Raw genomic sequence first — 24,959 nt, forward strand, 5'->3', positions numbered from 1 at the left:
TTAATGTGAGGCAGTGTTATCCCAGGTTATAGTAAGAAAATGAAGACTAAAAATACTTACACAATAAAATAAATAAAATTATACAATAGCAGCAGAAGAAAAAAAGTCTACAAAATGGTAATCTGCAGGGACTTCACAGCAAGACACTAAAGACATAACAGTGTCTCTGCCTGCATCTATTTTCTGAAGACACTAATTGCATAATTCATTTACTGCTAATGTAAATAAAAAAAGGGCAATGGGACCTTCTGAAATTTTTGAGGCCTTGTCTGAGACAGTTCATTAACATATTGAAATGTAAATCTCTGTCTTAGGGTCTTATCTACAAGCTGGGATAAAAGTTCTTTCTGAAGTTATTGATACTGAATTTTAATTCTTCTACCAAAAGTTTATAGACGTCAATGACTGTAGAGCTGAGAACTCACCTTAGCAGTAAGAAACTCCTTAGATCCAGGAATCTGTTAACTGAGATAGAAGGTGGCTAAGTCAACCCTAAAACCCAAAGAAAGGTAAGAGAAATAACTTTGCTGTCAGGCTATCATGTAAGACTCCACTGACCAGTCACAAGAGGCAGGAAGAGAGGGTTTATGTCATGTGCTAGAAAATATCAAACCATATGTGAGAGAAGGAGCAAAAAGATAAAGTTCTGTGAGTTCATGGCAGGTGTGAACTGTAGAGGCAAATTAGAAAGCCTCATAGACTTGCTTAGAAGGCGGCATGGCTAAGGAGAAATTGTCATGTGAATGTTAACTTTTTTGTTTGATTGTTTCTACTACAATCTGCAATTTTAAGTAAACAAGTTATTTTGTCCTTGTAACTTGCCTGTCAATGAAACTGAATCCTTTTATTGGACTCTTCTGTTTCTTCATGGTGACAAATTCCACTGTGTGTGGTGGGTTGACCTTGGCTGGCTGCCAGATGCCCGTGGAGCTGCTCTCTCACTCCCCCTCTTCAGAAGGATGGGTCGAAATAAAGACAGGGAGATCACTTACTAACTGCCGTCACAAGGGAAACAGACTAGACTTGGGAAAAATTAATTTAATTTATTGCCAATTAAAATAGAGTTGGATGGTGAGAAACAAAGACAAAAAAACTAAACCACCTTCCCTTCATCATTCTGCTTTTTCTCAGGCTCAGCTTCACTCCTTCATTCCCAAATCCTCTACCTCCTCTCCCTGAGCAGTGCAGGGGTATGGGGAATGAGAGATGGGATCAGTCTCTAACAGTTCCTCTCTGACACTCTTATCTCCTCACACTCTTCCCCTGCTCCAGGGTTGGTCTTCCCAATGGAATACAGTCTGTCACAAACTGCTCTAACATGGGTTGTTGACAGGCCACGCATGGTTCCTTCAGGGTAAACCTGCTCCAGCATGGGCTGTTCATGGGCTGCAGGGGAATAACACTTCCGCTGAGGTCTCTCCCACAGGCTGCAGGGGAATCTCTGCTCCAGTGCGTGGAGCACCTCCTCCCCTCATTCACTGACCATGGTGTCTGCAGGGCTGTTTCACATATCTCTCACTCCTCCCTCTCAACTATTGTGCAGTGTTTTTTACCATTTCTTAAATAAATTTTCCTAGAGGCAGCACCATCTTGGCTGAGTGGCTGAGCTGTGTCCTGTGGTGGGTCAATTGCAGGCAACTGGAACCATCTGTGTCGAGGATGGGGCAGCCCCGGCCTCTCCTCACAGAGTCCACCCTTGCAGAGCACCCTAGCTACCCAAATGTCGCTTTGTAGACCCAATACATTAAGATATTGGGTCACTTTCACAGTAGCCAGAACTCCAAAAATATCTCCAAAAAGTATCTCCAAAAGGTTTCATATTGTACCCCCACTTGAGCTGCTCAGGCTGCTTGAGAGCTGGTACTCCCAAATTCTGAGAGTAAGAAGTTTTTTCTGGTGGCTGACAGTAGCTGGATATGCATCCAGGTAATAGAATCACAGAATCATTAAGGTTGGAAAAGAGCTGTAAGATCAAGTCCAGCCATTAACCCAACACCACCATGCCCACTAAACCGTGTCCTGCAGTGCCACGTCCCCACGTCCCTTGAGCACCTCCAGTGATGGTGACTCCACCACCTCCCTGGGCAGCCTGTTCCAATGCTTCACCGCTCTCTCAGTAAAGAAATTTTTTCTAATATCCACTCTACACCTCCCCTGGTGCAACTTGAGGCTATTTCCTCTTGTCCTGTCACTAGTCACTTGGGACAAGAGACCAACACCCACCTCTCTGCAACCACCTTCCAGGTAATTGTAGAGAGCCATAAGGTCTTACCTCAGCCTCCTCTTCTCTAGACTAAACAACCCCAGTTCCCTCAGCCGCTCCTCATAAGACTTGTGCTCCAGATCCCTCACCAGCTTCACTGCCCTTCTCTGGACACGCTCCAGCACCTCAGTGTCCTTCATGTAGTGAGGGGCCCAAAACTGAACACAGTATTTGAGGTGCAGTCTCACCAGCACCGAGTACAGGGGCATGATCACTTCCCTGCTCCTGCTGCCCACACTGTTTCTGATATAGGCCAGGATGCCGTTGGCCTTCTTGGCCACCTGGGCACACTGCTGGCTCATCTTCAGATGACTGTCAATCAACAACCCCAGGTTCTTTTCTGTGGGGGAGCTTTCCAGCCACTCATCCCCAAGCCTGTAGCATTGCAGGGGGTTGTTGTGACCCAAGTGCAGGACCCGGCACTTGGCCTTCTTGAACCTCATACACTTGGCCTCGGCCCACCAATCCAGCCTGTCCAGATCCCTCTGTAGAGCCTTCCTACCCTTGAACAGATTGACACTCCCACCCAGCTTGGTGTCGTCTGCAAACTTACTGAGGGAGCACTCAATCCCCTCATCCATATCATCAAAAAAGATATTAAACAAGACCGGCCCCAAAACTGAGCCCTGGGGGACTCCACTTGTAACTGGCCACCAACTGGATTTCACTCCATTCACCACGACTCACTGGGCTCGGCCATCCGGACAGTTTTTTACCCAGCGAAGAATACACCTGTCTAAGCCACGATTCGCCAGCTTCTCCAGGAGGATACTGTGGGAGACAGTGTCGAAGGCTTTACTAAAGTCCAGGTAGACAATGTCCACAGCCTTTCCCTCATCCACTAGGCAGGTCACCTGGTCATAGAAGGAGATCAGGTTGGTCAAGCAGGACCTGCCTTTCATGAACCCGTGCTGGCTGGGCCTGATCCCTTGGTTGTCCTGCGCATGCCCTGTGAGCGCCCTCAAGATGAACCTCTCCGTAATCTTTCCTGGCACCGAGGTCAGGCTGACAGGCCTGGAGTTCCCCGGATCCTCCTTCTGGCCCTCCTTGTAGATGGGTGTCACATTGACAAGCCTCCAGTCATCTGGGACCTCCCCTGTTAACCAGGACTGTTGATAAATGATGGAGAGTGGCTTGGCAAGCTCCTCCACCAGCTCCCTCAGTATCCTTGCGTGGATCCCATCAGGCCCCATAGACTTGTGAGTGTCCAAGTGGCATAGCAGGTCATTAACTGCTTCCTCCTGGATCATTGGGAGTTTATTTTGCTCTCCATCCTTGTCTTCCAGCTCAGGGAGCTGGATACCCTGAGGATACCTGGTCTTGCTATTAAACACTGAGGCAAAGAAGGCATTAAGTACCTCAACCTTTTCCTCATCCTTGGTGACAATGTTCCCTCCCGCATCCAGTAAAGGATGGATATTCTCCTTGGCTCTCTTTTTGTTGTTAATGTATTTGTAGAAACATTTTTTGTTATCCCTTATGACTATGGCCAGATTGAGCTCTAGCTGGGCTTCTGCCTTTCTAATTCCCTCTCTGCATGACCTACTCTTCTTCAGTTGTCTGCCCCTCCTTCCAAAGGTGATAAACTCTCCTTTTTTTCCTGAGTCCCAGCAAAAGCTCCCCGTTCAGCCAGGGCAGTTGTCTTCCCTGCCAGCTCTTCTTACGGCACCTGGGGACTGCCTGCTCCTGCGCCTTCAAGATTTCCTTCTTGAAGAAGGTCCAGCCTTCCTGGATGCGTTTGCCCTTCAGGACCATCTCCCAAGAGACCCTCTGAACCAGTGTCCTGAACAGGCCAAAGTCTGCCCTCCAGAAGTCCATCACAGTGGTTTTGCTGACCCCTCTCCTTACTTCGCCAAGAATTGATAATTCTATCATTTCAAGATGACCTCTGACCATCACTTCTCCCACCAGACCCTGTCTGTTTGTGAACAGCAGGTCAAGCAGGGCACCTCCCCTGGTAGGCTCCCTTACCAGCTGTGTCAGGAAGTTATCTTCCACTCATTCCAGGAACCTCCGGGACTGTTTCTTCTCGGCTGTGTTATACTTCCAGCAGATGTCTGGTAAGTTGAAGTCCCTCACAAGAACAAGGGCTTGCAATTGCGAGACTTCTGCCTATCACTCGTAGAAATGCTTCATCCGCCTCTTCATCCTTGTTGGGTGGTCTATAACGGACACCCAGCATGATATCTGCCTTGTTAGCCTTCCCCCTCATCCTTACCCATAAGCACTCGACCTTGTCATCACAATCGTTGACCTCTATACAGTCAAAACACTCCCTAACATACAGAGCCACCCCTGCGACTCTCCTTCCTTGCCTATCCCTCCTGAAGAGCTTATAGCCATCTATTGCAGCACTCCAGTCATATGAGTCATCCCACCATGTTTCTGTGATGGTGACTACAGCATACCTGTCCTGCTGCACAATGGCTTCCAGCTCCTCCTGTTTCCTGCCCATGCTGCGTGCATTGGAGTAGATGCACTTAAGCTGGGCTATCAATTTCGCCCCCAACATCGGCATGCCACCCCTAGGCTCATCTCTAGTGAGCCTGGTTTCATCCCGTTCCCCCTTCAAATCTAGTTTAAAGCCCTCTCGATGAGTCTCGCCAACTCATAAGCGAAAATCCTTTTCCCCCTTGAGGATAGTTGAACTCTATCTGCTGCCAACAGGCCTGGTGCCGTGTAAACCGCCCTGTGGTCAAAAAGCCAAAGTTCCTCCGATGGCACCAGCCTCTGAGCCACGTGTTAACCAGGTGCGTTTTCCTGTTCCTATCTGTGTTCCTCCCCGACACTGAAGGGATTGAGGAAAACACTACCTGTGCTCCTGATCCCTCAACCAGTCTCCCCAGTGCTCTGAAGTCCCTCTTGATCAATTTTAGGCTTCTTTGCGCAACCTCATTGCTGCCAACCTGCATAACCAACAGTGGGTAGAAATCGGTGGGCTGTACCAGACTGGGGAGTTTCCTCGTGACCTCTCTCACCCGGGCCCCAGGGAGGCAGCAGACTTCCCTGTGGGTTGGGTCTGGTCGGCATATTGGGCCCTCTGTTCCCCTCAGAAGGGAATTGCCTACGACAGTTACCCTCCTTTCAAAGGGTGAAACCTATTTATTTATTCTGTATAATATTAAATTTTATTCCTGAGCTCCAAAAATGAGATAAATGTTAAGACTACTGAGGAAGACAGAGTGCCTCAAGATATAAAGAGAAGTATGTGTTTGTGCCTTGCTTTGGTACACTGTTGCTATGAAAAAAATGCCAGAGTTGCATTTATGGAAGTGGGAAGATAAATAGTGATTCTGAATTCCTTGAGATCACACAGCTGTGTGAGATGGGTCTGGCAATTAAGTAAAATTTTCTTGGATACAGGAATAGAGACGGATTATGCTTGATGAGATAACGTATGGTGGACAGCAGAGATTTACTTTCAAAATTATGTAATTGAGGATTTCTTATATTGATTTTTAAAATAATGTCAATTTTTAAACTGTTTTTTTACTTGGTATATCACAATCATGTGAGATAAGTCAAATCTGAAAAAATCTTCTTACAAGTGATGATTCCAAAACATGAATTCTCCTGTTGGAAAATGAAGATACTGTTTTATAACAAGCAAACCAAGGAATTGAACCAGCTTGTTATAAATGTCTATGTATAAATAAATAAATATGTCTTAAAGTCATTCTTCCACTAGGTAAGAAATACCTGCTGATGGCAGTGTTGTAGTTTGGGGGGTTTTGTTTTCGTGGTTTATTTTGGTTTTTAAAATTATTTTGACGATCAGCACTTCAAAAAAAGCTTAGAGGCCCATGTACAGCTTGTAAATGAGAGTGACAGTATGTATGTCTCTACCTTTGTTAGAGAAGCCTGGATTATAATATGGATACATGTTGGTTCCTTCAATACACACTAATTCTTTCACATCTTTAAAGGATCTAGGATTGTGAAGTAATTGTATTACGTATAAGGGAGTGTGGTGGAAAGTTGTTCGCAAAGGGTGATATTAACGCTGGTTCTCCTTTCTATTTACAAAGCATGTCTTCACCAAAAATGAACCAGAATATAATATAATTTCTTCCTTTTGGAAGAATGCACTCTAGGGAGTCAGCTGGGGGAGAGGCAAAAAAAGTTTGAGCAAGGAAGGGAGAGGTAAGAGTCATGAGGAAATGTAGTAAATCTGTTGTTTGGGTCCTTGTTTGACACTTAAAATATCAGTTTAGTTCTTTGATCTCTGATTCAGAAGTAGGATTTGCACATGCATTTTTCTTGTGTGGGAACCCAGACATTAAACTGTTAGATCTAAGTTCTAATAGACTTTTCTTTTAACATTTAACTTTTTCATTAGGAACTCAGATTTTAACTTCATTTTGGGGTAAAGAAGGAAAACCTGAAAGCTTAATTTTTTCCAAGAAAATTCTTTTCCAATAAGTCAGAATTAGCACATGGGGAGAAAATGAGACATGGACGATAGCAGGGTTGTATTTTCTAACCAGTGAATACTGCAGCCTTCCAAGAATGGTTAAAGACCTGAGGAAGGATGGTGTAAAAGAATAGGCAAACTGAAACCTGTGAGACTTCAACTCTCAGCTGGAGTGAATTTTTTCTGTAAGAAACAGAGATGATCACTTTCATGGCTTTGAGGATCATGTTAAAGAATTGAATAGTCTGACATGTCAAGAAAAGCAGTGCTATAAATATATATAAAATCTTAGGGAATTGTCTATTTCATGCTTATATGGGAGCTCTAAGTATGCAAGTGATGATGACTTCCCAAACTTTCATTTCCAATTTAAATTGCCTCCAACAAGGTGGATTAGTCCCTGTATTGTGTCTTTCCATGTACTATAAATTATACTGAGTTCAATGGTTTGTACTATCCTGCTTGTCATTACCCAACACTAAAAAAAAAAATCCATTGTGCAGCAGTTCCAGTCTGAGAAGCTGTTGGTATATTAAAAATAATACTTCTTCACTTAGGGATTCTTGATTATTATGTAGCTGTTGTGCAAAGGTCTGTATTCAATGCATTCTAGTACTTCCATATGCATCTGAGATGCAGTTATTAATCTATAAAATGTCAAAGTGTGAATTCATTGCATTAGTAAAAATTACTAATTAGTAATATTTGAAATGAAAACTCAAACTTCTTTAATGCAGTAAATTTTCTTTAATTAGTAACCTTCCTTACTTCTTGAAGTTAAGTCTTCTTGTTCTTCAGTGGCAGTTCTACTTGGAAACTAATTTCATGTAGGCAGCTTCTCCATGTTTTAAAAATCTTTTTCAAGTATGTAACTAGTGAGTTTGAGTTTACAAAGTAGTATGAGGGTTTAATTTTGTCTGAAATAGTAAGTGTTATGAAAAACTAATAAAATTCTGGGGAAAAAGCACATAATTTACAACTGTTATGAAACAAACTCTAGAAAACCATAGGTGGAACAATCAGCATTTACCAAAACTATAACCATGGATGTTCTTCAGTGACAGTGTAACTTCTGTTAACTATGAAATTGGTATAGTTCTGTAAACTTGGAACAGTTTACTCTAGCAAAGTATCTGCACCATTTTATTTGATAATAGCTAATAGTTATAACTACAGTACTGTGATGGTGGTCTTCTTCAGTGTATATAATCCCCTTTTCTTTGAGCCTCACTTTTCAGCTGCATTCTTTCCTCTGCACTATGCATTGTTCTTACTGTGTCGGAACAACTTAAAAATTTTATGCTAAGATTATGGGTTTGACCTGTTAAACATGTGTGAGGTGTTTAACAACATCTGACACACCAAATTATCACACTTACTAAAATAAAACTAAATTTTTAGTGTTTTTGCAAAAGTTAATGCTCAGTGACCAAATAACATATTTCTGAACAGAGGAATTGAAAAGTGACACATTGTCATCAAACCATTATTTTCACATAATGGGAATATTTTTTTTTAACAGTTTTTACATCTGGTGTTTTCAAATTGATGTTACAATGTAAGATATTACTGGTACATGAACTTTTATTCAAACTAAATGTAGTAATTGGAGAAAATAACATTCTAACATGTTCTTGTATTTGTATTGCTGAAACTTGATTTTGTCCAATTTGTCAGTGTGCAGTAGATAGAGCACCAGTGAGAATGCCAGCCAGACCCGATACAATTATTTGATTGAATCTTCAATATTCTTTTAAAGCATGAGTTAGTTTTACACATCTTTACAGTCCTTTAATCTTTATAGTCCTGAAGTAGTCACAATTGACTTGTAATAATCCACAGTTGCTGTTCTATAGAAGGTACTTACTATATTAAACTAGTATGTAGGTCCACCAATCCTAAACCACTGCTGATGACTTGCCTTTTGATTTTTTAGTTTGGGGGTTTTTTTGGTAGATTGTTTTGGGTAACTATTACGTTAACTCAAAAACTGGAAGATCTTATTCCCTTCTAGAAGGATGAACTCTGCAGATAATTGAGAAATATTGTCATTAATGCATAATAACTGAACTAAAAATCATCCTACATATTTCATTCTTGATCTTTTTGGTACATAGTATGATAAAGCAGATAATTGAAAGGGACAGAGAAGTGGGCAGATTGATCACTAATTGGAAAAAATAATTTTATTTTAAAAAATGCAAATACTTACCTAACCATTGAGGATATCATGGTAGATTTATTTTGGAATAAGTATTTTACTAACACTCTCCTTCAGAGTGTCATCCTGCTCTTTCTTGACTGAATGAAGAGCTGTGAACAAGTACTATTTAAGCAGGGTGAATTGGTGATAGGAAAGAACATAATGTGTTAAGATGCAGGTGGCATTAAGACTATAAATTAATTAATCATTAGTTATCTATGGAGAATCTCAGTATGTTTTATGTTCTTTACAAGTTCTGCGGTAGAGGGAGGAGTTTCATTGTAATGTTTTGAAACATCATTTGTTACATAAACCCATGACAAAATAAAGGTTTAAGGATTTTGTTAGAAGCAGTCATCAATCATTCTACTAGGATGTAAGATACGTCACTGTTCGTTTCCATTATAAATTGAAAAACAGTGATAGTGAAAGGCCTTACTTATGGTGAAACAGGATCCAATACTGGTAGCTCAGGTGAGAAGATCTTAGAGCAAGGACATTCCTTAAAATCTCTAAAATAAACCCAATTTCAGTCAAAAGTTCAGCTTAATATTTTTCTTTGGCTGCTGTAACTGAAGTATAAAGGCTTTTATAAAGTACACTTTTATAATAATAAACTAGGAGTATGGGTGAAGTAGTAAATGTCGTTCTGGAGGACTAAGCAACTTGGTATGTATAAATTCAGCTGAGCTATCCAAAAATTTTGGAAGACCATGAAAATTGGAACTTCTCTGTATCTACCTGAGGAAATAAAATAATTTTGTAACATTTAAAATCCTAGGTGCAGTTCTAAGAAATGTTGGAAATCAAGGTCAGACCTAACAAAAATTTTCACATTTACCAGCTCCTAACACCTATAAAATTGCTGCTGCCTTACCCATCCTGAATTTGTTAGTTATCAATTTTTTTTAATGGAATAAAAGGTTAATTTCTTTCTTCCAAGATTCCAAGACAATGTGAAGAGGCTGCATATTAATTTGACCTAAAAAATAAATACACCTGCACCCCACCCCCCCACACCCCCCCCCGGTACGATAATAAATTTTTACTTCCTGAGCATATCATTCTTTAGTCCCTGCCACTTGAATTGGTATGATTCCATTGCCTTTGGTAAACTCTCTCTCTGCCCACCCCCACTCTCAGTTAGGACAAACAAAAGCAAATTTGAGTAGAAAAGCTTTTCTACTAAGAGATTTGAATGAGAGCAAATGGTTTTCACCATATTAGATATCTTGTATTAAATATCAGCTTGTGCAGAAACTGGAAATCAAAATGATTCTATAAAAATAGAAAAGCTTGCAAAGGTCTCTTTACAGTTTAGTATGGGAACAATGTGACCTTCAGAATAGATTTAGTATTGAGATAATGAAGCCTTCTATTAGGCAAAACCATCTCAATTGTCTTAAAACTTCTTGTAAGTCATCAGCAACTTCCCTATGTACCTTTTTAAAGGCATTAGTTAATCAAGTAGCCCAATATTTACTGTGTGTAGCAAGTGCAAGTGGCAGGGCAGGCATAAGCCTTGATGAATGTTTTAGAATAATTGCATATGCTATTTATGCCAAGGTAGAAATTTAGCTGTCTTCAGTAGGCTTGTGTGAACTGCATCAAACAGGGTCATGAGCTGTGAATGACCTCTTATGCCCTGTCTTGCATGATCTTTGAGTAATTTCCTATATATGAGTTTATTGTTGATGACGCTTTGGCACAGTGTATGGTTCTGACTTGTGAATACTTACTACAGGTTCAGGGAACAGAGATCTTCCCAGATGCAAGGTAATAGACATGAACAAGTGCTCTACCTTTATTAAAATTATTTATGGGCAAAGTTTACTGCTGAAGGAAAGTACAGAGTTGCTAATGTATCAGAGGACCTTTGTTTCCTTACTCCTTATTACCTAACATCATGCTTGCAAAGTCTTAGACTTTCTAAGGTGCAATTCTAGATACAATTCTAAGAACTGTATAAGAAATTCAACGCTTTTTTTTTTTAACTTGAAGGCTTATGCCAACATTTGTGGTTCTGTGTACATGGGAATACATGCTGAGCTATGAATGAGGTTCAAAATATGGATTTATCAAAATGGCATGTTATTTTATACAGCTGTTAGGAATAACACAAGTATGATATTTTTCAATGAGTTTGTAATATTGTACTTCAGTTTTGTTTAAGTGACAGCTTAGTGACAACTTTCTTTAAATACACGATCAAAGGAAATTTTTTTTTAAGGACACACTTTTGAATTGATTGAAAACCTACAAGTCATCAGCAGTCTCTAACTGTTAACTTAATAATTGAAACAATTGTCCCATTGCAGGCTTTAGGAAAAAGGAGCTACTTAGGCCACATTCTAAATTTTGAGGTATGTTCTTCCTGAAGTTTTAATAAAGGCAATCAGTGACAGTTAGGTTGTTATGACAGGTCACAGAATTTCACACGGAGTATTGGTCCATGTCTGAAAGAGAATAGGGGATTGCTTCTGATGCATTCTTAAGATGTGTCCAGGATAATGAAAAATTTTGCTGTGCCTATATTATTTGCTTATGTCCTTCTAAATGTCATTTATTGGTATTTTCACTAACATATACAATACTGTTGTATAATGTTCATTTGTTAGAACAGGGAGAAAATGGATTAAAGTTTCAGGGAGATCATCTCTAATAAATAGTTCATAATATATATCCTCCTAAGTGGAGCAGTACTAAATATGACATTAATTGTGGTTTGGATAGGTTTCTAGCTATGACAGCTTGTCTTGCAAAAAGGTACTTTAAAGGTAGACATTTTTATTGGGTGGTCAACAGACAGAAAGTCAAAGGCAGAAGTGTGCCTGTGTTGACTAATTTCTTGCCAGTGTCAAACTGGGACCAACCCTTCTGGTGAAGAAATTTTTCCTACTAACCAATCTAAATCTCCCCTGGCATAAATTGAGGCCGTTTCTTCTCTTTCCTATCACTTGTTATTGGGAAAAAAGACCTACACCCACCTCACTACAACCTCCATTCAGGTAGTTGTAGAGAGTGATAAGGTCTCCCTTCAGACTCCTTTCCTCCAGACTGAACAATCCCAGTTCCCTCAGCTGCTCCTCATAAGACATCATCTCTAGACCATTCACCAGCTTCGTTGCTCTTCTTCGGACATGGTCCAGCACCTCAATATCTTTCTTGTGGTGAGGGGCCCAAAACTGAACTCAGTATTTGAGGTGTGGCCTCACCAATGCTGAGTAGAAAGAGACAATCACTTCCCTACTCCTGCTGGCCACGCTACTGATACAAGCCAGGATGCTGTTGGCCTTCTTGGTCACCTGGGCACACTGCTGGCTCATATTCAGTCGGCTGTTGACCAACACCCCCAGGTCCTTTTCCGCCGAGCAGCTTTCCAGCCACTCTTCCCCAAGCCTGTAACGTGGCATTGGGTTGTCGTGACCCAAGTGCAGGACCTGGCATTTGGCCGTGTTGAACCTCGTACAGTTGGCCTTGGCCCATTGATCCAGCCTGTCCAGATCCCTCTGCAGAGCCTTCCCACCCTCCAGCAGATCAACACACCTGCCCAACTTGGTGTCATCTGCAAACTTACTGCAGGTGCACTCGATCCCCTCATCCAGATCATTGACAAAGATATTAAACAGAACTGGCGCCAATATTGAGCCCTGTGGAACGCCACTTTTGACCAGCTGCCAACTGGATTTAACTCCATTCACCACAACTCTTTGGGCCCAGCCATCCAGCCAGTTTTTTACTCAGTGAAGAGTGCACTTGTCCAAGCCATGAGCAGCCAGTTTCTCCAGGAGAATGCTGTGGGAAATGGTGTCAAAAGCTTCAGTAAAGTCCAGGTAAACAACATCCACAGCCTTTCCTTTGTCCACTAGGCGGGTCACCTGGTCATAGAAGGAGATCAGGTTAGTCAAGCAGGACCTGCCATTCATAAACACATGCTGATTGGCCCTGATCACCTGGTTGTCCTGTACGTGCCGCGTGATGGCACTCAAGATGATCTGCTCCATAACCTTGCCTGGCACTGAGGTCAGGCTGACAGGCCTGTAGTTCCCCCAATCCTCCTTCTGGCCCTTCTTGTAGATGGGCGTCACATTTGCTAACCTCCAGTCAACACTTCAGTCAACTGGGAACCTCCCAAGTTAGCCCGGACTGCTGATAAATGATTGAAAGTGGCTTGGTGAGCATTTCCAGCAGCTCCTTCAGTATCCTTGGGTGGATCCCATGCGGTCCCATAGACTTGTGCGTGTCTAAGTGGTGTAGCAGGTCGCTAACCATTTCCCCTTGGATTATGGGGGCTTCATTCTGCTCCCCGTCCCTATCTTCCAGCTCAGGGGGCTGGGTACCGGGAGAACAACTGGTCTTACTATTAAAGACTGAGGCAAAGAAGGCATTAAGTACCTCAGTCTTTGTCACTATGTTTCCCCCTGCATTCAATAAAGCATGGAGAATCTCCTTAGCCCTCCTTTTGTTGCTAATGTATTTATAGAAACTTTTTTTCTTCTCTTTTACGGCAGTCACCAAGTTAAGTTCCAGTTGGGCTTTGGGCCTTCTAATTTTATCCCTGCATAACTTCACGACATCCTTGTAGTCCTCCTGAGTTGCCTGCCCCTTCTTCCAGAGGTCATAAACTTTCTTTTTTGTTTTCCTGAGTTCCACCCAAAGCTCCCTGTTCAGCCAGGCCCGTCTTCTCCCCCGTCAGCTCATCTTTCGGCACATGGGGACGGCCTGCTCCTCTGCCTTTAAGATTTCCTTCTTGAAGAATGTTCAGTCTTCCTTGACTCCTTTGCCCTTAAGGACTGCCTCCCAAGGGACTCTGTCAACCAGGCCCCTAAACAGCCCAAAGTCAGCCCTCCAGAAGTGCAAGGTAGCAGTTCTGCTAACCCTCCTCCTTACTTCTCTGAGAGTTGAAAACTATCATTTCATGATTGCTATGCCCAAGATGGCCTCCAACCATCACATCCCCCACAAGGCCTGCTCTGTTCACAAGCAAGGGGCGCAGCGGATGCCTTCCCTTGTTGGCTCACTCACCAATTGTGTCAGGAAGTTATCTTCCACACACTCCAGGAACCTCCTAGACTGTTTCCTCTCTGCTGTATTTTATTTCCAGCAGACATCTGCTAAGTTGAAGTCTCCCATGAGAACAAGGGCTAGCAATCGTGAGACTTCTCCCAACTGCTTATAGAATATTTCATCTGTCTCCTCATCCTGGTTGGGTGGTCTATAACAGACTCCCACCATGACATCTGCCTTGTTGGCATACCCCCTGATCCTTACCCACAGACACTCAACCCTATTATCACCATCGTTAACCTCTAGATAGTCAAAAAACTCCTTGACGTACAGGGCTACCGCATCACCTCCCCTGCTTTGCCTGTCCCTTCTGAAGATTTTGTAGCCATCCAGTGGAGCACTCCAGTTGTGTGAGTCGTCCCACCATGTTTCCGTGACGGTCACTATATCATAGTTTCCTGCTGGACAGTGGCTTCCAGCTCCTCCTGTTTGTTGCCCATACTGTGTGCATTGGTGTAGATGGGCTATTGATCCCGACACCTTGTTTTGGGGAGAAGCCCTAATTCCTATGTGACTGTTCACAGGCACTTCCATGGTTTCTAAACCGTCAATAACCCTTGTGTCTTTACTGCTGCATGGATCTCCATGCCCTACCTCCACTGAGACAGCAGACCGAAGGACCTCACTAGCATACCAACCATCCAACATTGGCATGCCGCCCCCAGGCTTATCTGTATTCAGCCTGGTTTTATCCCCTTCCCCCTTCAAATCTAGTTTAAAGCTCTTTCAGTGAGCTCTGCTAACTCCTGCGCAAAGAGCCTTTTCCCCCTTTGAGACAGGTGTACCCCACCTGTCACTAGCAGGCCTGGTGTCGTGTAGACTGACCCATGATTAAAAATCCCCAAATTAGCATGTGTTCTGGATTATCCTCTGTCACTGAAAACAGTGACACTGAGAGAACCTTGTTCTGAGCATGAATTAGTACATGAGCTGATTAGGTATAAAGTAACTTCCTTAATAGTACCAAGATGCAAATGCATAATTTGTTGCTATATACCAAGACTTTAAGTTTAGCTGCCTAAATTCCTGTAAAATTGTACCAGCAGCACTAAACCATTATCTTTTTAATGTCCTCCATCTAATCCTGCAATAATATATTAAGATTTATGATGATATACTACTACTACTACTACTACTACTACTACTACTACTACTAGCAATAAATCCTGAAGTAGCACGTTTAGCTTTATCACAGTAGCTGCTAACATAGAACTGGACTGAAAACTTCGGAAATGTTGGTACTTAAAACTACATACTTAGAGATGTTGGCTCCCTCTAGTGAAAAAATGCATAAACAGTCAAGTGACACATTGGCCCACCCATTTAGACATGAAGGGGAAAATCATTCCAGGATGTTTGACTAATGCTCGATCTGCTGCACAAGGCTATCAGTGAGGGACTTCTCTGACATAAGTTTCAGTAGTGAATGAACTTTGTTAAAGTATGAAGACATCTCTTTCTAAATTTTCCTTAAGATTATTTATTTTTTTTAATTTCTGTACAAATACATAGAATGAAAGGTTGCTTTTAAGCACTTGATTGACAGTTGATTATTTAAAAAAAAATTAACAGCTACCTCTTTTGTATTGAAGTGCTTGTGACTTCTCAAAATAATAAAAAGAAAGGAGAGAAGAGAATTAGTTGGAATGTGGAAAAGAAGGCAGAATGAAAAAAAAGACATCCACTTCTGGATAGGTACACCTATTCTGTTTCTAGTTGCCCTTGAATCAACTATCTTTTTCTTTTCCTTTTATTTTGTTCTTCCCCCCTTTTTTTTTTAAAGAGAAGAATAGGAAAACCAAGTGAGAGAAAAAGTTAAGGGATATAGCAAAAGAACATGTCTAAAGAGAGAACAATAACACTGAGTGATGGAACAAGATAATAACTACTGTTGTTAAATATTCAGCTGAAGAATACCTTGTCAGATCTTAAGCTCTGTTGGTGTGGTGTAAACTATTTATTTCTCCTAGATGGCACAGCTTTGCTTGAAGTGATTGTAACAACGTTTCAAATCTTTCTATTAATTAATTAGTCAAGATAGCAGTGGCATAAGAAGGTAGAGTTCATGTTGTTTGAGCAAAAGAAGTCTATTCTTTTTCAAAATTTGTCAAGATTTTTTAAAATTTCTGTTTTCTTCCATTCATTTTTTTGTCAGGTCAAGGCATGAAAAGTAAAACTTCATCTCCCATTTTCTGCAAAGATCAAGAGAAAATAGACTGCTGGAGTTTTTGTTCTCTTCACTCCAACCCATTCTGAACTTAATAAAAGAAGACTTTAAGCAAGCTTAATTTTTTCCCAAATAAGCTTTGTTTTTAAAAACAATGACTAGCCATCTCCAATATATCCTTCATTGTATTATTCAAGAACATGGTTTAAAATAAACAGAAGGAGGGCGGGAAGAAGGACTAAATTCCTTGTTTGTCTGAATATTCCTTTTTATTTTCCTTTAGATGTGCCTCTAGTAAACGCAGTCTCCTTAATTTACTGTAAATTGTCCCAAAGACATACACCAATTCCAACAGATGATTATTTGAAGGGTAGAAGGGTATGGTTATTCTCTGGGTAGGTCCCAGGTTTTTCTTTGATTGTGACGTTATGGGAATTTGTGTGTTATGGGAATTTGTGTGTATTACTCAGATAAATTGCTCTTTAATCTGGATTCCTTCGTAACGTACGTACATCAGAGTGCAGTAAACTGGCTTGAGTTTGAATGCGTGAGTGTTCAGAGGACACAAGGGGGAAAGTAGAAGGAAGTAAATGGTGGAATAAAATGTGTGGTATTGCTTGGCACCAGCTTTTTTAAAACAAAGAAAAACAGAAGAGCAAAGAATGACAACAATGTCTTGTCTCTCTCAAGACAAGAAATAGCAGGGAACAAGGTTTCTCAATGCTCTGTTGCTTGTCAGCTTCTTTCCAGTAGATAGCTACAAGTAATAGAGAGGCTTAAGACCACTATTTATTCCTTCATTAGCATAATGGGTTTATAGCCTTTTGCTTCATACTGTCTCTTCAGCATTGAAGAGTACCTACACACCAGTGACCATGTGCTGAAGGAATAGGAATGCAGTTGATTCATTTTCTTATAAAGTGTTACACTCTATTTTACTCTTCTCAAAGGTCAAACAAAATCCTGACAATCATTTTTATAAGACACATTAGTGGTGTGACTGCTGTGACATAGAGGGAAGGAAGAATGAGAGTTTTCTAATAAAAAATAAAAGACATTCAGAGTGACAGTTGGATAATTAAGCTGTGTGTCCCACAGGTCCATGGAAATGTGTATTAAGGAGAAAAACTGAGAACTTAACATGATATCCTACCTATATGTGTTTCACTGCAGAACATGTGGAACTGCTTCCAGGAAAGTTATTATCTTTTCTCCTGCACCAAACAGGAGTAAGAGTGCAAAAAAATAAATGTCTAGGTAGGATTTTTCTTCAGGTGAGAGAGAAAAGTTTAAGCTCAGGCTTATCAGAAAACTGGTTATTTTGTCTCAGGAAACTGCCTGTCCACAAGCAAAGGTGTCAGTAAGAAAGAGTTCATATTGCAGTTTACCTGTGGTTGGAGCCGCTATTTTTTGAAAAAGAGGAAAGTTGATAGTTAGCTCTACTAGGAATTTGGGAAGGGCATATAAGATTGTTGCAATTTGAAGTAAAGTCTCAGATGGTGAGCTGTTCATGACAAGCTGGCCCTTTTAGGTAAAGGTGCAAGAGCAGACTTGGGAACTTGGCCATGTTTTCTTCAGAGACAGAATGACAGTGCTAGGTTTTCCGGCTGTATGAGTAGGAATTAATTCAATGCAAGGAAATGAATTTTGCAGGAAATAAAAGGTAGCCCAACTGAAAACTTTGCCTGAAAAGTATCAATTCATACTTGCTGCTTAGCAGCATGCAATAGTTGTTGACAGTAGTATACAACAAAAGAAAGTTGAAAACTAAAATAAAGTTTGAGTTTGATTTCATTGTAGTCATTGTTGCATTATAAACATGCAACAAAAAAACCTTGTTATAACAGGTGAGATTTTCACAATTAATAGAGATCAGGGAAGGTGAGGAAGTCTTTGTGTATCATACGGAAGCTTATAAATTGTAAATAATTCAGTAAATACAACAGTGTATTTTAAACTAATTAAGCCTATTCTGATGTGCTTTATGTGGAGCAGTATTGTAATAATTCATAATAATATTTAGAAGTTTAATCAAGCAACATGCCCAAGAGCCCAAGATCATTAATTGCCTGCTAAACATTACAGAACTGAAAATGAATTTTTCTCTGTTGTTTCCAAGTTTCAGTGGTGCACCTGGATTTCACTTTCTCCATAATCAAGGGACTAAAACCATCTCAAGGAAGCTAAAAGTACAGTTTGTGAGAGAAACACCAAAGGCAGTACAGCTTATAATAAAAAAAACCTTACGTTGGTCATGCAGAGTAACTAAAAATACAATACTTAAGCACAGTGTGATAATTCCAGGTCTATCTGGAATATTATCAGTCATTAGCCATGTATATACATTCTCCCTTCATTCAGAAAATGAGCTCTAGATTATACTAACAACTGCTGTTTCGAAGAATTAGAGAATCACATTGCAAACTTTGCTGGTGTTTATAATGGCCCTAATTAAACAGTAACTGGACAAAGCTAACAGCTCTGAATAGTTGTTGACTTGAGCCACATGGGTAATATCCTTCTTGTAATTAAACACAGTAAAAGAAAATACAGATAATCTAATTATGAATTTTAGTAAATTCTAAGCTATTTTTCTCCTAGGACTCTAAACAAACTATTTTTCATTTATGTCCAAAATGTCAGCTGGTAGACAGGGTATGTGCAGCAAGTCTTGATGCTACCTGTCAGCTGAGGTGGTGGGTGGGGAAATAACAGTGCCTGAGGAATAAAAAAATTAAAGATGGGAGGACACATAAAGCTGAATGATGCAGGGGTATTTAAAACCCTGAAACTTCATAGAAGCCACATATGGTTAAACATAAGGTATAATTTAATGGAAGCAGAGAAAGACATCTAGTTGAAATGAAGGGCAAGTGTTTTTTGTTTTAAGGACTATTACAAGGCAAAGATGTTGTAAGTAGTAAGTTTTAATATGGTTGACATGTGTAGGGAGGTAAACAATAGCTTAATCTACATGCATCAGGAGATTCACAGCTCATCCAGTGAATAAACATCATTGGCCTTGTCACTTAAGCTTGTTGACAAATTTAGTGCTTTTGCACTGTGCATCAGAGCAAACTGCACTTCCTGAGCCCTCCAGATCTGTCTGGAATATGCTTTTCCTTTAGGTGCTGGCTTTATGCCATCTCCCCTCTCTGGCGTGGAATTATGTGATTAACCTACTATTAGACCAGGTCCTGAGCTCCAGTGATCAATTAAGGTTACCTCACCAGGGCTGATTTGCTTTTGTCTAATCCTTTCCTCTAGGAGCAGTGACAGCAGTAACCAGTGATTAGGCAGCCCTCTCCAGTTCTGAAAGCAAGTAAGAGAGAGCTGATCTCAGACCATGTGCTATATGAAAGACTGTCTTATCTTATGCCTTTTCTTGAATCTGGAAAGGGCCAATGTTTCTCATTTCCCTGCTCAAAGCCCTGCTCAAAGCCTGTCTTCACGCTAGGTTGCCTCCCTGGACAATCTCCTGCCATGGACTTTCCTGTGCGACTTTCTATATATGCGCCATCTACTTAGCTCTCTGCATTTGCAGAACAGGTCTAGACATATGTCTGGAAGTATGGTGTTGAATTTAGTCCCTTTACTGTTTCATAGGAACACTTTTTTCCTCCTTTTTTCCATTTTGTTATGACCGATATGGGTAGATAGATATATTCATACAAGAAAAATCTCAGAATTCAGTGTAATTTAAATACATCTCCATACATTGTCATAAGAATAATTCATACAGTTTTGGAGTGGAAGAGAATGCATAGTGCTTAATTAAGGAATCTCTGTATTATCATATTCTTTTTTTAATTAAAGTGTTGCTTTTGCAACAAGGGAACTTAAAGCCGCATTGTGTTTTCTATATGATTTCTGTTGCACATTAAAATAACTTCTACAGCTGCAGGAAATAGCATGTTGAATTTTCGGTATATTTGCATTTTTATATAGTTATTTCTGTTTGGCAAATGTATGGGCACTCTTTTTTCTATAAATTGATTCAATGCAATACTTTAATATAATTTATTATTAAATGAACACTTCAAGACAACTAAACTTTCTGAAGCAGTCTTCTGTCTCCCGAAAGCAGAAACTCCCTCCCTGCCCCAGCTTGGACTGAAGTACCACCTCTTCTTAAGAAATATGAAAACATTAATTTTTAAAACCCTGAAATGAAGTGTTTTACCTGATTTCTGTCCCTGTTTCCAATGTATCATGCTATTGTCTTATAATTTAGAGGATGGAGCAACTGCCCTGCAAGGAGAGACTGAAAGAGCTGGTAGAATAGCTGTTGTAGAATAGAAGACTAGGGGCAATATAATCAAGGCTTATGAAATCATGAATACAGTGGATAAGGCAAATACAGTAAGTACTATTTTTGTCAAGTCCTACAAGACTAGAATTAGAGGCACTCACTGAACTAGTAGGAAACAGCTAGTAAGAAAATGACTTAAAAATTATAAAACAAAGCACTTTTTTCTACAAAACTGGCAGTGAACTTTTGCTGCAGTAGTCTATAAAGAGACACAGCAGCAACAGGTTCAAAAAGGATTCGAAAAAAATAATGGACAATGGTCTGTAAATGTGTATGAAGTGGAAAAGGTAGGGATATACCCTAAATAGCATCTGTTTTTTTCTGCTGTCAGTGCGAGCTGGACAAGATGGACCACTACTCATATTCTTAATAACCCCCAATCTTTTCTAAGGAATCCTCTGTTCTTGCACGCGACTTCCATGTACTCGTTTTCCATTGGATGTCTTTCTATTCACTTCGGGCTATCACTTTGCCAGTGATGCTATTCCTTTTGCATACTTACGTGCTTTTGGCTTGTGTCATCTGCTCAGAAGCAACATGGGTGACAAAATAATGAAAACCTTGAGCAGATGCTGAACCCACTTGATACATTCTTCTGTTATGACAGCAAACAGAATTGGCAGTAGATGGACCTGGGACATGTGTTAGGGGAAGTGGGTGAAAACGTAGGTCTGCTTTCTGCTGACGTCTCTTCTTTATTTTCTATCATCTACAGTCCATTTCTCCTATTGTAAGCAGGACATTCCCTGCTACACCTGTTTTTTTCCTGTAAGTTGAAGGTAGATTAGGTTCTTCTTGGTGCTCATAGACATTATGGAATAACTGGCATAGAGATTTGAAGAAAAGCACAGTTAGAGCAGGGAACATGCCTGGGTAGAGTAGAATATACTTATTAAAAAAGCTTTTTTGAGTAACTGTTACATCATTAACCTTTTATCAGCTTACAGCCAAAGAACTGCAAGGAAACAGGTCTAGGCAACACAATAACTTCTATTTCTTCCTATAAAATATTGTATCTAAGCTCAACACTATTTGGAAGCAAAGGAATTCAGGTACTGTTCACATTTTGTGGACTATGTTATTACAGCTGGATTCAGTAAATGAATTTTTTCACTAAAAATGAACTGTCAACATGAAACAGGCTAACATTTATATTAGCAATAGAAAGCAGACATGTAACATTTGGATATCTGTATAGTATAAACTAATGGAGTTTCAGGAAAAATTGAACTGATTGCATATTACTACTTATTTTCTTCCGGTTATACAGAGGTAAACAGTTATCTTAGACTTTACTATCTTAGCTTAGCTCATTCCATGGGTAGCTATGTAGATTTAAAAATATCAATGTATCTGCACTGTGGCAGCATTTTTAAGAGAATGTCAATATAAAACTTGCAGAGTACACTCACTAGTATTTCTTTGATTTTTTTTGTCTCCTTAGGTTAATATTTTAAAAAGCTTAGTTAGATTGTATTTTGGAAAACTACCTTAGATACTAAAGTGAGATTACTAGTTGTCCTAATTTTGTTCTATAGCTTCTCAGCTGTGAATATAAAATTCCCTTAAGAGGAAAATGTTATCTTTTTTAGACAGTTTTTATTTCAAAAAGGAAGCTTGCTCCTGGTTTTATCAGGAGTTACACTAATAGGATGCACAGCAGAATTGTCAATAGCACCTCTGTTAGAGTGAAGTATCTACTTGCTGTTTCAAAGAAAATGTATTTTCCATTGCTCTGAGGTGAAGTTGCAGTATTAGTCCCTTCTCTTAAAGTTGTTTAACTTACAGGATATATACAACAGTCAGGCACCACCTAACAATCTCGGGACTGAAATTTTGAGAAGCTCTACTGCACATGGAATTGATGTTACTGAAGAGGAGGTTTTGGTTTTCCTCCTCTGACACCAGCCCTGACTCTTCACCAAGTTGACCTAACTCACTGGAATGGTAGGGTAGTAACCATGCTTTACGCTAGCACTTTGGTCAGTTAGACTGTTTCACAGAGAACACAAATAAAGTGGTGGTACCATGCAGCTGGGAAGACAGAAGACAGGGAAATGAGGAAGAAATGGGATATTTTCCCCACTGTTTCTTGTAATATTTGCCTTACTTAGCTCTACCTGAGGAGGAGGTGCTTCTGAGGACTCAGAAATCAAAGTAATATCTCTGATCCAGATAGGTGTGGGCAGGATCTAGGTGTAGTCACACATTAGGTCTAGATTGTTAATTATGGACATGAAAACTGAAAGGATTTTGCTGTTTCATTTGGGATCTTCTGAATAATCTGTCCCTTAATCTTTCTGTAGTTCAATTTCGCATCTGTAAATCACATAATTTCCCTGTATTTGCAGTGATACTCCGAGGATAAAATGAAATCTACTACCTGAAAGGGCTGGGAAGGAGTCTGATGGTATATAGTCATCAAAAGTTTCTGAGATACAGGTTGTCAGGCTGCAGATAATTCTTTATCAAGTTGTCCATAGCTGATAAGCATTAACAAAATAACTGTTAGATTGTATATGCTCTTCTGAGTTCAATTGTAGGTGTTTTATTCAGCAGGAGTTTGTAAATAAATAGCGAAATGATTTTACAGTGTTGTCAGTATTTTGCAAATGCAACAAAAGAACCAGCACTTAAAATAAAGCCTGAAAATGTAATACTGAAACAGTGTGCTACATAAAGGCTGGGGAAATGCTGGAATTATGCTACCCATGGTTCTATTTAATTTATTTCTGCATGAGACAGTAATTATCTGCTTAGTATCCCTAATGTGGCAAGATTTTGTCTTCTTTTTTTATTTGTTGAATGCCTGTTTTCACATCACATACTTAAAACACCTTGGAGAGAGAGGTATTATCTTAGATGTTCACATAGAGCAAATAAAAACAGGCTATCAAGTAACTTCAAAGGTAAGGGAGGACTCATTGGGTTTGTTACTCAGCAGTTACCGATTCTTTGATTTGACCTGATTAAGTAGGCTTCTAGGTCTCCTTGCTATTGTGGAAATGAGCTGCTGTTTTTTCCTCACCTTTCAGGTAAGATTATATATATATGATTTTGTTTTAGGTAGTCCTGCAACGAGCAAGGAGTTGGACTCAATGATCTTTATGTGTCCTTTCCAACTCGAGCTATTCTATGATTCTATATATGCTGCCAAAATGTCATTGTTCTGTGAATAAGTTGTGAGGAAAAAGTAAAAAACATGTCCATAACACCAATCAAGCAACTAACTGCAGTAAAGGAATACCATGGCTAGTTTACAAGCAAATCCTGACGTGGTAGCATAGAAGAACCTAAAACTTGAATTCCAGATCACAAAAGCATGGAAAGGGGAAACTAACATGGCATATATACCAGCACCTTAGTTTACAAGCATTTTGTTCCCAGACTGTTGTCTGTTGTAGACAATACACAGCAATGCATGGCCAATAGAAACACCACCTTTATCCTGCTTTTTCTTGCTTCAACGCTTCAAGAGTAAAATCAAAAATAGTGCTAGGGATCAAAATGATTACAGCTTAGGAAGACATAGATCTTGACTTGCTAAAGAATATATTCAGAAGAGGTTATGAACCAGAATGGAATTTTGAGATCAAGATAAAAACTGGCTTGCATAAATGGATAGTTCATCACAACAGTTAGACAATGCTCCCAAATTCTCTCCATTAAGGAGAACAGAGACAGAATTTGAATATCAGGATGTAATATTGTAAATCCAGAATATTTAACACAATATTACTAAATTTGCCTACCCCCCCCAAATGCTAATTGCTTTGCCTTTTAGTCTGGGTTCCTTTTGTGTACACCTGTCTCTAATCTTTGTTCTGGAGAGTATGTCAGAACACTGTCATCTTCTGTGACATCTTAAAAAGACAACATTTGCTTTTGCTAAGTAAAATAGTCTTTAAAAGTTTTAATTTTTTTTCTAGCCTATACCTGTCCCTCTAATGAAAAGATACTGAGTTTCTGTATGTGAAGTCAGGCTTAGCAGTAATGTGGATAGTAGACACAAAACTGAAAAATGCGTGGATGATTCTGAAAGAAGGATGAGAAGTCCAAATCTTGGTTTGTTCAGTTGCATCTCACAAACAGAGCAGAGTCATATGTGTTGTATTTCTTTTTAGGGTAGTCTTACTGCTTTTCTCCATTTATGGCCAAAAAACTTCATTATTCTTTTGTATTATTCTGACAAGAAAGCAAAACAACCTTAAAGACTCTGAGATCCCATCTTGCAAAAATCTTTTGTCTCTGAAGAATGCTAAATTTGGAAAGAAAACTAGACTTAAGACAAAATTACATTTTTCTTTTTCAACTTTATTAGGCTATATGGCTGGCTAAACCAGGTGAAACTTCTCAGTTTCAAGCCTGCTGTGAATTGTCCACTCTGAGCTTTGAATGTCTCTATTCCTGAATGAAATGAACTGTAATGAAGCTACTGAAACCTTGAGACATGATTTCACTAAAAGAAAGCTGCAAGGATGTGTTAAACACAAATTAAAAGTTTCAAAATAGCATGCCCATGAGAGTCTCCAT

Source organism: Gavia stellata, chromosome Z, assembly GCF_030936135.1.
Source record: "Gavia stellata isolate bGavSte3 chromosome Z, bGavSte3.hap2, whole genome shotgun sequence".
NCBI lineage: Eukaryota > Metazoa > Chordata > Aves > Gaviiformes > Gaviidae > Gavia > Gavia stellata.